The sequence below is a fragment of the Peromyscus maniculatus genome, chromosome 2, assembly GCF_049852395.1.
Source record: "Peromyscus maniculatus bairdii isolate BWxNUB_F1_BW_parent chromosome 2, HU_Pman_BW_mat_3.1, whole genome shotgun sequence".
Classification (NCBI taxonomy): Eukaryota; Metazoa; Chordata; class Mammalia; order Rodentia; family Cricetidae; genus Peromyscus; species Peromyscus maniculatus.
This window is the reverse complement of record NC_134853.1, coordinates 142,287,563-142,304,846: the sequence shown is the minus strand read 5'-3', so window position 1 is coordinate 142,304,846 and position 17,284 is coordinate 142,287,563. Positions and strand designations below refer to the sequence as shown.

General features: G+C 46.7%; 1 long non-coding RNA gene across 1 annotated transcript; it reads left to right on the top strand.

Annotated features, from left to right (window-relative positions):
* Window positions 1–13,999: 13,999 nt before the first annotated feature.
* On the top strand, window positions 14,000–16,472 carry LOC143271693 (uncharacterized). The gene is made up of 2 exons (XR_013048884.1): window positions 14,000–14,389; window positions 14,698–16,472. It is a non-coding gene; the product is annotated as an uncharacterized LOC143271693 (long non-coding RNA).
* Window positions 16,473–17,284: the final 812 nt, after the last annotated feature.

Below are 17,284 nucleotides of genomic sequence, written 5' to 3'. Positions count from 1 at the left end.
CCATACCCTCTGTGGAAGATCTGTGCACTACCAAATCCCACAGCAATAATCTCTCCTGTGAACCCTGCAGTTCTTACAACCCTGAGTAACATTTTCACGTATTTGCTTGCTGCAGTTTTTCTGTGCATACTTGTCATGTATACTCGACATCTTAATATATGTATAATTTTGCATCAGAAGCATTTCCTAGAGTCATTAAAGTTGTTTCCTTTGCAAGAAAAAAAAGTTAATGAATAAACAGTATTCTACTCTATAAATACAGCGTGGGTTTCTTAAGTCAGTTACTGCATTCACAGTTGAGGATTTTAGTAGTTTCCCATTTTTGTATCATTTAATGGCATTGTGTTGGGCATCTGCTGTGGGATGTCTTTCTGTATGCTGTGAATATATGTTGCTCTCATTGGTTGATAAATAAAGCTGTTTGGCCAATGGCGAGGCAGAACAAGGTTAGGCGGTACATTTCAACTGAAGAGTGAGATGAAGGATGGAGTCAGTCAGATGCTGCGAGCCGCCGCCAGGAGAAGCAAGATGTGAGAGAACAGGTAATGCCATGAAGCCACATGGCAAACCATAGACTAATAGAAATGGGCTGAATTAAGTTATAAAAGCTAGTTAATGATGAGCCTGAGCCACAGGCCATACAGTTTGTGATTAACACAAGCCTCTGTATGTTTACTTGGGACCGGGTGGGACACAGGAAAACTTCCATCTATGGGCATCTTTGTTTGTCTGTTTACTTGTGCATCCACTATGTCTTTGTCAGATTTCTAGTATAAAGGTATAAGGAATAAGGAGTACAAAAGGTTCTTGGTGTACACGTTAGCCCACAGCCCCTTAGGCTCACTCCTACTCTCCACAGTTTAAACTACCCGTCATCAACCACAGTCTGAACATAAATAGAAAATCCCAGAAGGAAGTGATTCATACATTTTAAATAACTTTGATTGTAGTATACTGCTATCATTCCATTTATTGTTGCTGTTAAGCTTTTATGATGCCTATTTTATAAACCAAACATTAGCATAGGTATGTGTGTATAGGAAAAACCGTAGTGTATGTGGATCTGGTACTACCCATGGCTTCAGGCATTTCCTGGACATCTCAGAACACACTCACACACAATGAATAAGAGGGACAACTGCATTGTGTTCCAGGGGAGGTTCTGTTGTTCGTAGTGAACGTGGAATGCTGGTCTCCCAAAGCCAACATACTGTACACCACTCTAGACTTTAAGGTGCATACAACCCCACAAGGGATGAAACACACACACACACACACACACACACACACACACACACACACACACACATGCACACCCTAGATGAACAATCATCTTGGAGAACTAGGAGGAGTAAAGGCGAGGCCTTGCATTAGGAAGATGCTCTGAGTCGGCGCTGACTGCTCTCTGCAGAACGCCCCACTCTCATCCCTGTGCATCTAGCTCCAGCTCATGGAAGTTCTTCCTGGTCCAGCACCTTCCATGATTAACTCCGAAGCAGGGGCTGAAGAGCACTTCCTCCCAAAAAGCTGTGCTGGAGCCCGGTGTTTGTTCCTAGGCTCACCAGACAAATATCTCTTGGGCTCAACTTTTTATTGTAACATTGCCCCACACCACCCTCAAAAAGAAAATAAAAAATCTGACCCATGTGACTGCTTTCCAAATGTGTTCGCTGGGCCAACAGACCAGGTAAGTGTGTGGTCTGTCTTGAATTACCATAGGTGATGGTCCCACCAAATGTTCAGGGTTCTGTATCTTCTCAACGATGCGCTTTGAATATGGGTTGTCCCTTCTGAAATTCATATTTAAATTTAACCACACACACACACACATACACACACATACACACACACACCTCATGAGATATTGAGCAGCAGGCCCAGGTGATTAGGGTTCTTCCCTCAAGAACATGTTAATCCACTCATGCAAGTCGTGAGTTAATGGGTTAGTGCATTGTCTCTAGGGCAGATCTGGTGCAACAGACAACCAGTTTGGACTCTTGTGCATTCACCGTCTCTCATCTGGGACGCTTCAAGATTCTACCAACAAGAAGGCCACCCCAGAACACAACCACTTGACCTCGGACCAGAACCATGTGCCAAACAAACCCTCCGACTCATGGTGTCTTGTTATTAGTGACAGAAAGCAAACCGAGATGCTCTAAAGCCAGTGTCCTTGCTGCCCGCCACCTGGCCCCCAAGCCAACAGCACGGTGCGGGGCTTTGTAACAGCAGCAATCTGATTCCGGTAGCGAGTTCTGTATTAAAGTAATACTAGATGCTGGAAAATATAACACCTCCCCCCAAATTTATTTAGTGGATAACATAAGGGTTTTCTATTTTCTTAAGCTCCTAAAAGGGGGTTCTTAATCTGAGCAGTGGGCCATTTTGATGAATCACTCCACTGGTGATGTCAATTCCCAGGGCCTTGGCATTTGGTGGTTCTGCCATTCTTACCCCCTTGGTTTAACACGTCAGTGTGTTCATCTGTGTCAAACTGGAAGAGGGAAAAGGGAGAAGTGGGGTGAGGAGACAATGAGAGAGCTGAGTTGATGAAGTGCCTGCCATACAACCTGAGGACCTGAGTCTCCAGAACCCATATGAAAATTAGGATGTGGTAGTGTGTGTTTGGAAGCCCAGTGCTGGAGGGGCAGACAGGACACTCCCTGGGGCTCAGTGGCCAGCCAGCCTAGCTGAATAATGAACTCGGGACTCAGGGAGAGACCCTCTCTCAAAAATATAAGGCGGAGGGCATCTGCAGATGACATCTAAAGTTGATAGCTGACTTGCAAACACACACACACACACACACACACACACACACACACACACACACACACAGAATTAAAGAAAAGCAAGTGGAATGTTGGATGGTTTTTTATGACGAAGTCACATCAATTACACGGATGGTTCCTTAACCTCTCTGTGTGTACGAACTGCTCAGCTGTTAAATGCAGATCACAAATCTCGGGTTAAGAGGCTATTGGGTTAAATGAGACAGCACTGAGCAAGACTTCGGAGCCATGGTCAGAGATGAACAGTAAACACTGGCAGAATCCATTGCTCCATATTTGGAGTACTGTATTGGAGTGCATATATGGAGTACTACGTAACTGGAGTACTGTAATCATCCCAGTAACATCTCTAAGTCTAAACCCTACCACATCTCTTATAAAACACCCACCAGAGCTTTCCCTAAAGAGCCCACAATCCTTATCACTGAGCAACTTTAGACTGAAGCCAAAATATTGAGCATGGGTTTTAAAGTGGTTCTGTGACATCATGTGTGGAATTCATAGAAATCATCCATGAGTAGAACTTCCGATTGATGTGCACATCTGTCTGGAGCAGCTGCAGAGCTGGGCACTGGGAGAAGGAGCAGAGGAACGATATACTCACCACCAAGCAGCTCGTGGTCAAGGTTGGAGGCGACACAGGTGCATTGAACAAGAATATGCCTCCATTAGTCGAACTTTTCAGCTGCAAATGGCAGATCCTCAGAGAACGGTGAGGCGTCTCACAAAATGAGAACTAACCAAAGCCAAGCCTCGACTGCTGACAGAGCGGTCCCCAGCATTCTTCTCTCCCTCTCACGTGTAAGAAGCATCTTCCACATAGTGGAAAACATGGCAGCTGATGGATGGCTTCAGAGCTCAAGGTACAAAAGCCTCAACCACTTCTGGAGAGAGACAGTCTGGCATTCCTAAGTCCAAAATTTCTAAGGACGTCATTGGTGATTTGTTTTCAGATACGTTTTTACCCCTGTAATAAGGAGATGCAAAAGCAGTGTCCCAACATGGGGACAGAAGAATTGTGTCTAGGCATTGGAAGAACATTGTGTCAACATGGGGACAGAAGCAGCATCTGGGGGGCGGTGGAAGAACGGGGCACCAGTAAGGGGACAGAAGTACCATTTCCAGGAGACAGAAGAAGGTACACCAACATGGTGGCTCCCACCAGTGACAATGAGGGTGTGGGGGAGGATTCCTGGAAAAGGTACTGGAGAAACTGACTAAAAACCACACAGGATCCTGCGTAATCGGGACCAGGAGAGGGGTGTTAGAGGAGGACAGAGGAGGAAGAAGGAAAGGACCCCACTCCATAGGGATTGGGGAAGCTATGTAGATGAGAGATGACCAGGGAAGGAATGTCGTCTGTCTTTCCATGTCTTAGCAAGGCCACCAACAAGCCCTACCATACCACAGAGTCTATCTTCTGCTGACCCATGTGGGGACTCAAGAGGTTGCACATGGCAGGTTCTGAAGGAAAACTGGCTGGATCAGGGTTGACATTGAAGAGGCAAAACCCAAAGTCAATGAGCAGAGGAACAATGGAGGTCTCAAGGCAGAGGACTCATTAGGAGACCATGACATTGAACAGATGGTGAGGACAACACGTTTTAATTCACTATGGCCCCAAAGGAGCTTAAAGCCAGTAATTTGAATATCCGGTCCAATTTGGGGGGCAGAGGCAGGTGGATCTCTGTGAGTCTAAGACCAGCCTGGTCTACATAATGAGTTCCAGGACAGCCAGACCCTGTCTCAAAAAGCCAAAAACCAAAACTAAACAAACAAAAAGCATCCTGTTCGTGTATTACCAAACAGCTCGCCCTGATTTAAAACTGAAGCTTTCCACTCTGCAGGCTACAGGCTATCGCCGGAGGCTCATGGGAGACCTTTTCTCTTGCCCCTCATCTTCACTCTGTCTCCCCTTCTTCTGCATCTTCAGGCCACCTTTCTAACCCCTCCAAAGATGATATGCAAAGAGAAGGAAAGGCAAAAGGACCAGGAAACGCTGCTTTGGCTGGTGAATGGCGATCTAGCCTCTAACTTCAGATGTTCAAAGCTGGCCTGCCTCCTTCCACCATGGGTTCTCTGAGACGCTACTCTCCCCTAGCTGCAACTCTCCTGACTGGGTTAGAGGTTGATTATTTATCCTCATGAGCCTAAGGGGGGGCCATGCGAGCTGCTCACTGGCACCACCTAGCCTCAAGAAAGAGTACTGCAGCAAGGCACTTGCGAGGCTGAGGCAGGAGGATTGCAAGTGGAAGAGCAGCCAGAACTACACAAAGGAATGGAGGGTATAATGGGGAGGGAGGAGGGAATGATAGAAAAAGGAAAGAAGGGTGCAAAGGGAGGGAGAGATAAAGATAGTTATAACAGCCCAGAAAAAAAGGTCAAAATTCAAAGTATGTTTCTACTGAGCACCTCAGTAAGGTCTCGGCACCATCATGAACCATGAGCTGAATAACTGAAGGTTAGGGACTGTCTATTCTGACTGGACGATGCTGGCCTCAATCCTCCACGATATGTCTGTTGGCATTACCCTTCCTCCTGATACCATGATGTCTTCTGTCTCCACCCTTTCCACTGTGGTGAGATAATTCCTTGTATAGCTAGCTGTTCATCCCACATAGGCTCAGCATTCTATAGACAGAATATTCTAGAGCAGTGGTTCCCAAACTTCCTAATGCTGAGACTTTTCAGTACAATTCCTCATGTTGTGGTGACCCCAAACCATAAATTTATTTTCATTGCTACTTCAGAACTTTAATTTTGCTGCTGTTATGAATTGTAATGTAAATATTTTTTGGAGATAGAGGGGTTGCCAAAGGGGTCATGACCCACAGGTTGAGAACCACTGTTCTAGGGCATCTTCATACCTAGTTCCTAGAATAGAGTTGATGTTTAGTATGCATTGCTCAATCTTGGTCAGTCGGTGGAAAGCTTGAGTTTCTGAGGACTCAAGAAATGACTATGAAATCCTAGTTGGAGGGAGGGGATGAGGGAGACCGGAGAGAGAATGACACCTGTATTAAGATGTTACAGTGGGACACATTGCTTCATAGACTAGCCTGAAAAGTGGATTAAAACATAAAATGAAACCCAACTAAAAAGAAATTGTATTAAAGATAATACTTAAGTTTTATATATAAATATATATATAATATATATAAATAAATGTATATATTTGTTTACTTTGTGTAGGAGGGACATACATGTGTCACACATATAGAGGCCAAAGGACACTTTGCAGGAGTCAGTTTTTCTCCTTCTATGACATGAATTCCAGGGATTGAACTTGGGCTGACAGGCTTTGCCGTCTTTACCCACTGAGTCATCTTGCTGGCCCAAATGTAGTGCTTTTTAAACCCACCCCATCCTCTGGTTCACAAGGCGTCCCAAGCTTGACCCAGGAACTCCAGCAGCTGAGACTGAAGTTGGGAGTGGACAGGACCAGCCTACCACAAGAGGGCACAGAGAAAGGGGGAATTGGTGTCTGAGGTCAGGGCAGCTGGGGCTGGAGGGTGGGGATGGAGGGGGGGAGTGGGATCTGGAGCCAGAGGTGAGCCACAAAGAAAAGCCAAGATGGCCATGTGTATGGGAGAGGCAGGGCCCAAGGCAAACCTTCTAGAAGGTAAGAAGTCATGCCAGCCCACACCACCAGCTGCCTCTGCTGATCCCACAGCTTATGGGGAGGTTGATATGCTACCATAAATGCAGGAGATGGGCTATGTGCTGTCGGAGATATAAAGTGGCCATGTTTGCAGCCTGGCGCATATTCCAAAGCGAATGGAAATTGTTATGAAAACAATTTATACCCAGCAGACATGGATGATTGCCCATGATGACCTTTTGCCAGAGAAAATGGGTCTGATAAAGAAAAAAATGAGAGCTCGTTAGGACAAATTAGAAAAGGCAAATGATTGCTCTTAAATTATGGAAATTCCAACACTGGCGGAGTTCTGTCCTTTTAGGATATAAAAACAATAAAACACAAAAAGAAATTGTTTGTTCGGAAGGAAGGGCTGCAATTTGTGTGTGTGGATGTACTTTTGTTTCTTGGAAGGTTTTAGAATGGAGGCTTTTTGTAAACTAAATGAAATTTAATTGACTTATTAGCTGCCATGAATTCTCTTTCCATAATTCTAGCAGCTAAAAGAGGAGAGGGGGGCAGCGTCGAGGGTGGGCAACACAAACCTTGCTTTGTATACATGCTATTCAAGGAAGATTTCCACCGCCCTGGCATGATAGATTTGGGGCACAAAGTTGGTGCTTCCACTAAAAGAATGTGGGTGCCCAGAGCTGCAGAGGGAAGGCAAGAACTGTGGGAGGGAAGACATCACTATGGAGAGTGTTACATCCTCCCACACGCCTGACAATCACCCTTAGGCATGCGGGGTTTTACAGCTTACAAAATGCTTTTCTGTTCCTTCCTGCCCTGATCCTCACAGCAGCCCCTTGTATCTATATGTGCTGTTGGGGTTCCAATGTGATTTCAGGGTGTCCCCTACAGTTTCGTGGATTGAAATTTAATCCCCATTGTGAAATATTAAGAAGGTGGGAACTTCATTTGACTGTGGTGTGTAGAGGAGGAAAGATATGGAAAGTGATCAGACCATCAGGTCGATTGTAATGACTCTGTAAGAAGTGACAGGCCAGATGTGAAAGGCCAGTGGTGAGGGGCCAGATGTGAAAGGCCAGTGGTGAGGGGCCAGGGGACACATACACATATCCCTCCCTGGGATGCCTTAAGTTCCATCAGAACTCTGCCAGCAAGAAGCCCAATGCCCTAGATAACCCTAGTCTTGGATTTAAACAATGAGGTGAGGTAAACCTCTTTTCTTTATAAGGCGGCCAGTCTGTGATGCTGTGTTATAGACAACAGAAAGTAGATTACTCTGTGTGACCATCAAAACAAGTGAGGAAACTGAGCTTAGACATTAAGTAATTTGTCAGCTAGTAAAAGATAATAAAGACGGGATAACAAGCCAAGATCAGCCATGCTCTCTCCCAAGCGATGTATTCCTCTCTCCACCTTAAGTATTTTTGTGTGTTTGTCAGAACCAGAAGTAAATGGATTCATATCATTCTCTATTTAAAAAAAAAAATGCAGAGAGAGGATAGGGAAGGGGGGGTAGGACTCTTAAAACAGTGCTGGGTAAAGGCATACATATTTAAAAGGATAAGCTAACTCCCACATCAGACAACTCCAAAATCACAGTGTTTCAAAACAAGGAAAGCTCATTCCTCCTTCCAGAGGGTGTTTGCTGCAGGCAGGTGGATCACTGCTCTGTGGGGTCATTCTGGGACTCGGGCTCCTTGTCTCACTGCTCTGTCATCTTCCAGGCACTCAGAAGTTCTCCGATGATCACCATAGAAGCCAGATAACATGAAAAAAAAAAGTGATGGTGAAGGAGCCACCGAGGGACCAAGGTTGGAAAGGACTTCAGCACTTCTAAACAAAATGAGTCACCTGGCTCCACTCCCATGCCAGAGAAACACCAGAGAAAGGGAGGGGGGACACAGACTGATACTGAGTTACCCGTCTCTGCCACAAAATTCTAAGTGTTTCTTTAGGTATGAAATGGTTTCCCAGGTGCCCCGTGGAAGATTGTTTCCATGAGACCCCAGCCAGGCTCTCACCCCTCTGGATCACCTGGCTAAAACTGGGCCAGACAGTGGACTTGCATCTTTTCAGGATGGAGAAGTGGACCTTTCAGGCCTAGACAGCAAGATCTCTCTCTCTCTATTTTCTCCTAACATGGCTGAGTGAAAGGGCAAACAGAAATTTGAAAGCGATGATTGCTTCCTTTGTGGGGGAGAAGGATACCCACTGAGTTGAGAACATATATGAATTCTGATTTGCAATCATTTCCACTATTTATGAGGTCACTGGACTTACTCCTGCTGAGTCCAATTTACAAAGAGCTTTGGGTGGATCAGGGAAAAGAATATTAGAATCCTGTTGGCTTGGTGATGGCCAGAGGACTATGCGAGGGATGTATCAATGAACTGTAAGGAGACAAAATCCTCAACATCAGCTCTGACATGCTGCTTTCAAACCGGCAGGACAATCCATCGCCCTAAAGAAGCTGTGGGTGCCAGGGGCACCACCACTGTGATTTGGCTACACACCCCCAGAAACAGGTGAGCCAATTTCCCAAATAGAACCCTCATTGGCCAAGACCTGAGATGCCTGCCCTGAGTGAAAGAGTCTTTGGTGTACCATCATCGTATCTCATTCTCCTCAACACTCTATAACCGTCGATGTCTCTGCTTTTGACCCCTCCCTGGAGTTCTACGTCCCGAAATTCAGTATGCCTCCAGATGCTGCCCAGGGAGAAGTCGCTGTCAGCATACTCCTCCCCCTCACTCAGCCCCACCCCATCCACTCCTATGACTGTCTCACAAACAATGTCACCACCACATAGCCAGTCACCCGAGCCACTGCTGCAGCTGGTTCCACCCACCAGGTACTTTTCCAAGATGGTCTTTCTTCTCCATCTTCACTCTCCCGAATGAAAGCAACTATCTCTCAGTTAGGGGTTGTGACAGAGAAAATGCCACCACCCCACCAATGACACTGCCACCATGAGACATCAGCCCAGAAGCACTCCCCTGCTAAAACCTTTCCATGGCTCCCGACTGCTCTTTGGAAGGGCCCAAAGTCTTCCCCTTTGGGAAGACAGGCTTCTTCTCAGGCTGTCCTCTGGTACAGTTTCTAGATCATTCTATCCATCTCCCCACTCCCTCTGTGCTTCTGCTCTTCCGGGTGACTGGTAGCCCTCCGGGCTTTGCTTTCCTATCTCACTTTCTCCTCCCTGGCTGCCTGCTGTTGTCTCCTCTTCAAACCTTCCCACCCTTGCCCATCCCCCACGGGCTCACACCCAGCTGCCTAATGCTGCCTTAGCCCATGTAGAAACCGTATTAGGACTCCCAGGTTAGTGTAGAAGCTGCTCTTCTAGAATCTTCCCTCCCCGGAGCTTACCCCCACGATAGCACCTGAGCAGTGGGAGCCTTGGTGGCCTGTCTTCCCACTGTCCTCTCACACCCCAGCGTGAGAGTTCCTGGAGGCCAGGAACACTGTTGTCTCAGTTCTCCGGCCCCCACCATGACATCCAGTGAAGCGGCGCCCAGGGAATGCTGAATAAGCACACAAATCAATCAATAGATTGAGTGGAAATGGAAAGCCTCTTCAAGCAGGATCATCTGTCAGGTGTCAGGGGGAGGGAGCCCTAAGATTCTCGTCTTGGCCAAGGACTACTCAGAGGAATCAAACAGCCTGGGTACAGTCGCCATGTGCCCGAGAGCTGTGGATTATCAGAGAAGTAGGATGCCTCCACTCAGCCCCCAAACCAAATACCCAGTCACGCTGCACGCACACGCTCTGAAAACGACGCTATGAGAACACAAAGCAGATGTTGTCTCTGATACCACAGTCAAGCAGGATGCACCCAGAGGGGAAAACAAAATCCTCCACGAAACTTCTGTTCCCATTGTTCAGTGCTGAGGATCTGAGACTCCAACAAACCAGCGAATCAAAGGGAAGTTCAGGTTCCACTGTTTGTTTATTGTTGTTGTTTCTAGTGATCCCAGTGTGCAGGCATGGGGAAAAAATGCAAACCCCAGCTCTGGATAGAGAATGAACAGGTTTAAACCGTGTGCCGCTGTTTTCCAGCTGGATTCTCCACTCTGTAAGAGGGTGAGGGTAAGACTGAGTGAAGAGAGCATGAGACCACACTTTTATTTGGGAGGATGGGGCGGGGAGGGAGGAGGGGAGGTTTGAGACAGGGTTTCTCTGTGTAGCCCTGGCTGTCCCGGAACTTGCTCTATAGACCAGGCTGGCCTGGAACTCAGAGATCCGCCTGCCTATGACTCTCGAGCACTAGGCTCAAAGGTGTGCACCACCACCACCTGACAGTGTTGCTATTCTTATATGAAAGAATGTTCCAGAATCTTCCCAAGGAGAAGAAGAATATCCCAAGAACCGGTGTTTCTTTCTGGCTCCCTTTATTAGAGGCCCCACCCCTGTCCCTCCTCCATAAGCAAGCGCTTTCCAGGCAGTGTCTGCTTCACCACACTTGAGCATGGCTGAGACTCGGGACTGCCCACAGCTCAGATGTTCCCATGTAGATCAGCAACCGTGGACAGCTTCAGCCTCCCTGAGCACCAGGGCTTTAGCCAAGAGGGGTACAAGGCCTAGAGCTTCTGGGGGTCAAGGATAGACCCCTGGGACAAGCAGCTGGGGGAGGGGCAGCAGAGAGGATCAAGGCCCGTTCTCAGACCTGGGTTTGGATTCCTGCTCTGACATGTACTGTGAGCATGCGTGCATCCTTCACCTTCTTCCAGTCTCCAAGGCCATATTGGTAAACCAAGCTAACCTGCAGCTTTTCACATTTTGACCTGATAAAACTAGGGAAGGAGCTGTCTTGGTGTCTTACAGTCCGCACGTGGATTTAATGGGGATTTAAGGTGTCTCCCACCTTCCAAAACATTAATCAGTAGGAGTGTCTTAGAATTGAGGCCTCCAAGGCCCGTCACACAGGAGCGTGGTGTAGACTGTGTGAGCCAATTCAGCTGAGCGCTCAGGGATGTTTCAGTGGAGACTCCCCAGTCTTTACGGTAATCAGTAACTCTCTCCGTGAGTCTGAGGAGAGAGACCCTCTGCCAGGGTGCATGTCATGACCAATCCCTCCAACACAGCACAACCAGGAAGAGAGCTGGCAGCTCAAACGGAAAAGGAAAATGAGGCATATATGCGATGAAAAACTTTTCAGCCATGAAGAGTGGAGTTACAATGTTCATAGGAAAACAGATACAACCAGAGAGCCTCATATTAAGTGAATAAAGCCATTCTCAAAAGCACAAATCTCAAGGTGGGTGTGGTGGCACACACCTTTAATCCCCACATTCATGTGGCAGAGGCAGGTGGATCTCTGTGAGTTTGAGGCCAGCCTGGTCTACAGAGTGAGCTCCAAGGACCTCCAGGACTACAAAGAGACTCTGTCTCAATCAATCAGTTAATCAATCAAAGCTTGAGAAAAGAAAGAAAAAAGAGAACAACAAATATTGTCTGTTTTCTCTCATTTATGATTCCCAGATTTTATATGGACACATAAAATAATGTGTGTATACACAAGATGAAGATAGGCGTGAAATGGGGTAGAAAAAAAAGGACAATGGGAGGGTAGAGCAGATGGGGGCTATGCACAACAAACAATATACACTTGCATGGAAATATATAATTAAATAAAAAGTTTTAAAAGGTGCTTGGCACGTTGAGAATTAACTAACAAGTAATTCACACGTAAAGTCCCCCTTAAAGCAAGACTTGCTGAGCCTATGGGGGCCAGCAGCACCGTGTGTAGAACCTGGTGTATCTCGCAGGAGGGCTGAGCTTCAGGCTGCTCTCTGCCGCTACCTCACTGTGGGACCCTGGGTTAGTGCCCTGTTCGGGTTCTTGCAGGAGCAGAGCCAGGGAACGGTGCACTGGGAGCCAGGAAAGCCCTCAGTCCCAGGACCCCAGGTTGTGGTGGATGGCAGTGCGCTCAAGTGTGGCGAGCAGGCAGACACAGGCACACCCCCGGCAGAACAGACAGACCACAGAAGATGCCTCCCCTTTATGCTCAGCTCCCCTCTGTGAAATGGGGACAAAAAACCCATTTCAGAGTCTGTGGTTCTGTTCCTTGCTGTAATCATGTCTCTTTAACCCAGGTGTGTGCCTCTGGGTGTGATCAGGAGAAAGAAAACACAAGAGTTATTTGGGCAGAGATGCTTTAGTATAACAATTAGTAGCTGTAACAGAAGAGTGGACTAACAAAGGATGAGAAAATTCTTTTAAAATATAAGAATAGCTTGGGCATAGCGGCAGTGGTACACACCTGTAATCCCAACACCCTTGAAGTAGCAGCAAGAAAATTGTGAGTTCAAGGTTAGCTGGGCTAGTTAGCTATCTGTTTCAAAAACAAACAAGAGGAGGAAACTAAACCAGTAAATAAGTAACAAAAAAAAAAGGTTATAGGAATAACCCATATAAATATAGCCTATAAAAATAGCTCAGGACTGGAAAGATAGCTCAGCGGTTAAGAGCACTGGTTGCTCTTCTGGAGGTCCTAAGTTCAATTCCCAGCAAGCACATACGACTCACAATGGTCTATAGTGAGATATGATGTCCTCTTCTTGCATAAAGTTATACACGCAGATAGAGTACTCATGTACATACAACAAGTAAATAAATCTTCAAAAGAATAGCCACTCAAACCCAGGGCTGAGGCAGAGCACATGGGAACTCCTGTGCTGTGTTCCAGACCTCGCTGGGTAGAGGCAGGACAGCCTCTGTCCATCCCTGCACTGTGGCCTTATCACCTCACAATGCATAGCGTGGATTTTCCTAACATCCTAGTCCTGATTACCTTATCTGGGATGTAAAAGAAAAGAATAACTGCTTGGACCTTTGCACCTGCAGGTTCTGTGTCTGTGGATTCAGTCACACGGAAACATCGGGGGGGGGGGGGGGGGGGAGGAGTAGTCCATACTGAACAGGCATAGGTATTTTCCTGTTACTCCACACATACAGAACAATGTAGCAGTGATTCGCAGAGCATTTGATTGTATTGGATAGTGTATATATAATCTAGAGGTGATAGCGGGTGGCTAGAGGCTAGAGGTACATACTGTGACACTTTGTATAGGGAATCTGGGCACCAAACCCAGGTGGGAGTCTGGCACAGATTCCCTGTGGATACAATTGTACAAGGCATATTCAGGTATTTAAGAGTTACGTTAATAGACTAATTTTATTTCATTGGCAAAAGTGGATACAAAAATGTGTTTGTGTCTGGCACATATATTCTAATGTGCTAAGATAGGTGCAGAAAGTCTTCCTTCTGTTACAGTAGTACTGGTGTGTGAGCCGCTGGGATGCCCTTTTAATGAGGTCACATCAGGAGAAATGGACCAATGAGATGAGTCCACATCTGGCATCAAGAGAAGGAAGTGTTTAAAATAAGATTTGGTCATAGGCTGAAACACAGGCTATGGGAACATCATTCTCTTGGATTGGGCGACATTTTGACCAACCCCAGCTGGTCAACATGGAGGGGAAGTCACCCTCCTTTGTCTCGTATTTCCAGCTCTGCACAAAATGGAGCTACATGTAACCACATTCACCTCCACTCTCCACCCCTGTGCTTCCCTCTCTTCATGGGGGGTGAGATGGCTGCTCTCATTGGCCCAGACAATCATTGGGTTGTAACTGATCAGTTTCAAAGGTAATGGTAGGAAGGAAGGCATCCCCTTCCTCTTGTACGTGGACTTTTCCCTGCTTCCTGGGCAGGGCCAGCTGTTCCCTAAACCCTCTGATGCTACCCAGGACTGAGGAAATAAAATAGAGCCCCATCTGCAACTGTCTGTCAGTTGCAGAAAGAAGAGGGGGCCCTCCCTCATGCTTCCCACTCCGGACCTTCCAGCCACATCTCTCTTCGGATATCACGAAACATCATGGCATCTTTAACAATAAACTCATTTTTTTATTTCAGCTCACCCCAACTGAGTTCATGACACTTGTGAACATTGGCCCTAGTGACAGGAAATGAGCAAACCTGGGACAGGTACATTGACAATAAGCAGACCTTGCTTCCGATGGAAGGTGGGGGCAGTGCGAAAGACAGTCCCGGTCACACTGGGGACCGCTAGAAGCACTTCTTACCTGAGCAATGCTTTGAAGCTTGGCTGAATGTCTTGGCTTCTGAATTAATAAAATCCCCAAGTCGGGTGGCAGGAAGTAATTTAGCCATGGTCCAAAGGTAGACTACTCATCACTGGACAAGAGCGCCAGGTCTGGAGAGTAGCTCCCCCAGGGTTATAACGGGAAATTGGAAGGTCGGGGTATCAGCTTTGTCTTTTTGTCACACTCCAGATAAGCAGACTTCTGTGTCCAGATGCTGCATGTGATGAGGATCAACACCACCAGCCCCTTTTCCTGAGTTGGGATAAGAAGTCTCTCCAGATGCCAGCTTCTCCTGACACCTCAGAGGAAGCTGCAAACACGAAGTCTCCTGTCAAACAGCCATGCCTCCCTCCTGTCATAAAAGCTCTACCCACCCCTGTACTGTTCCTTTCCGTCTCCACTTACCTTCTTCCTAGGTATAAAATGGGACAAAGCCAATGTCCACTCGTCCCTCATCTTGGACATCACTTCCTGACAAGGCCTCCCGACTCTCTCCACCCACACTGGGTCTCTGTCCTGTGCTCTCACAATTCCCGTGCCTCTCCTCAGCCTCACCACTGTGATTGTGTGTTTGGGGGAAGCCTGGTGTCTGCCTTCCCCTGCTGGACCGTTCACTTCATCATGGCACAGGCTGTCTGGTCTCACGGTTTCACATGATGCATAGCGAGCCTGAGTCTTCATCTATCTCAGCTGCTAACACACCGGGCCACTAAGCGGAAGGTTTCATACTGTTGTGGAGGCTGGAAAGTCTAGGTGGCTGGTGAGGACCTCTCCCTCCTGAACAGGGGCTTCTCTGTCTGCATCCAGTGTGGCAAGAGGGCAAGCTTCCTCAAGCCTCTTTTACAAGGGCAGCGCCTTCATGATCTTCTCAAACTTTGAAGGCCCCATGTTAATACTATTGCGTTGGAATATGCTGGAGTTTCAATATGTGTGGTTTTTGGAGAACACAAACATTAGAACTACAGAGGTACATAATAACTAGTTCAGTATCTGCAGACAGGCAAGGCTCTAGAGTCATGCTGGCTGGGCTTGAACACAGAGAGAGGCAAGAGGAAGGAGAGGGAATAATTGTATTCTTAGGGGCTGCCAAGGACAGGATGGAAGGATTAACATGAGGGCCTGTTTCTAGGGCCCAACGTACAGTAGGTGCTCAATAAATCTTAGCATGCAGCTGTTAGTCCCATCTTTTATGAATGAGACTATGAGGAGGCATGTGTAGACACAATTCAGTTGGGGTCACTGGTGTATGTGTGGACACTGGTGTCTTGGGGTAGCGCTGACCTCTGCGAGTGTTCATCTAAACACCCTCTCTGTGGGTACCACCCAAACAGAAGGTTCAGAACTACACAAGATTGTGTTCCTAGAGAGGATCAGTCCAGCAGCTATGTGGCTAGTCAGAGCATGCTTGCTCCAAGCTGGGTTACTTTGGAACTGTGTCCTATTAATTTAGCCAGTTAAGTGACTGCAGGTATGTTAGTGCCATCAACATTTGTTATCAACTTGTCATCCGAAGGTAACCCATTTGGGACTGATGGGGTGAAAACTTCTAAATGGATAAATCTGTGGTATCAAAGGGCATATTTCCTGTGACCTACTGGGCAGGCTAGTTTTAACTGTCAGCTTGACACAAGTTAGAATCACCTGGGATGAGAGTCTTAATGAGGAATTATCTAGATCGGGTTGGCCTGTGGGTCCGTCTGTGGGGAGCTGCCTTGATAGTTAACTGATATAGGAAGACTCAGTCCACCATGGGCGGCACCATTCCCTAGGCTGGGCCTGAACTGTGTAAGAAAGGACAAAGCTAGCTGAGAATAAGCAGCAAGCATGCAAGTTTGTATTTATTCTCTCTTTGCTCCTGATTGTGGGTGTGACGTGACTAGATGTTTGCGTTCCTGCCTTAACTTCCCCCAACCTGATGGACTGTAATTTAGAATTATATTTGGAATAAACCCTTTCTTCCCTAACTTGCTTTCTGTCAGACTACTTTATCACACCAACAGAAATGAAACCAGGGCACTTACTTTCTCCAACTAGGCCCCACCTCTTAAAGCCCTCCCCACCACCCAACAAAGTCCCTTCTGATGGTCCGATTTTTCTGGAATGTTCTTTCTGGGACTTTATAAATATTCAAGAACTTCATTTACAAACAAACCCTTTCTGGTGATGGCTGGCATGTCTCTATCTGGGTTTCAACATTGTCTCCTAACAGGACATTGTAGGAAACCACACAACCTATCTGCTAACATGGTAACATTGCTTAGCTTCTTGTCCCTCAGCAGAGGATATTCCTGGAAGAATGAGCCACAGGAATCTGAGAATCCTCAGGACAGAGGTGTAATGAGGACAGAGTCACAGTCAAAGGAGACTGACATTAGCCACTTAACACTTGAGAAAGAAAAGGACACCAGCTCAAACACTGTGGTCAAAACCCCTTGCTCTCTTTTCCATCTCTGAGCTTGAATCTTAATTTTTTTTTAATTATAGAATATGCTCTACCAAAAAGGTTTTAAACATATACAGACAACCTGAAGAATAATAATGAAACCAAAACTCATGTGCCACAAGCCTGGGCTGAAGCCTCACCAGTGTCTCAGAAAGTTCATATCTACTCTGCCATGTATCCTCTCTCATCAGACTTGACCCACCTAAATGTAGTTTTTCCATCCCAGGAGCCACTTCCAAATTACCACACAGAGGCTCATATGAATCGCAAATGATCAGGCAATAGCTCAGGCTTGTTACTAACTAGATTTTACAACTTAACCCATTTATATTC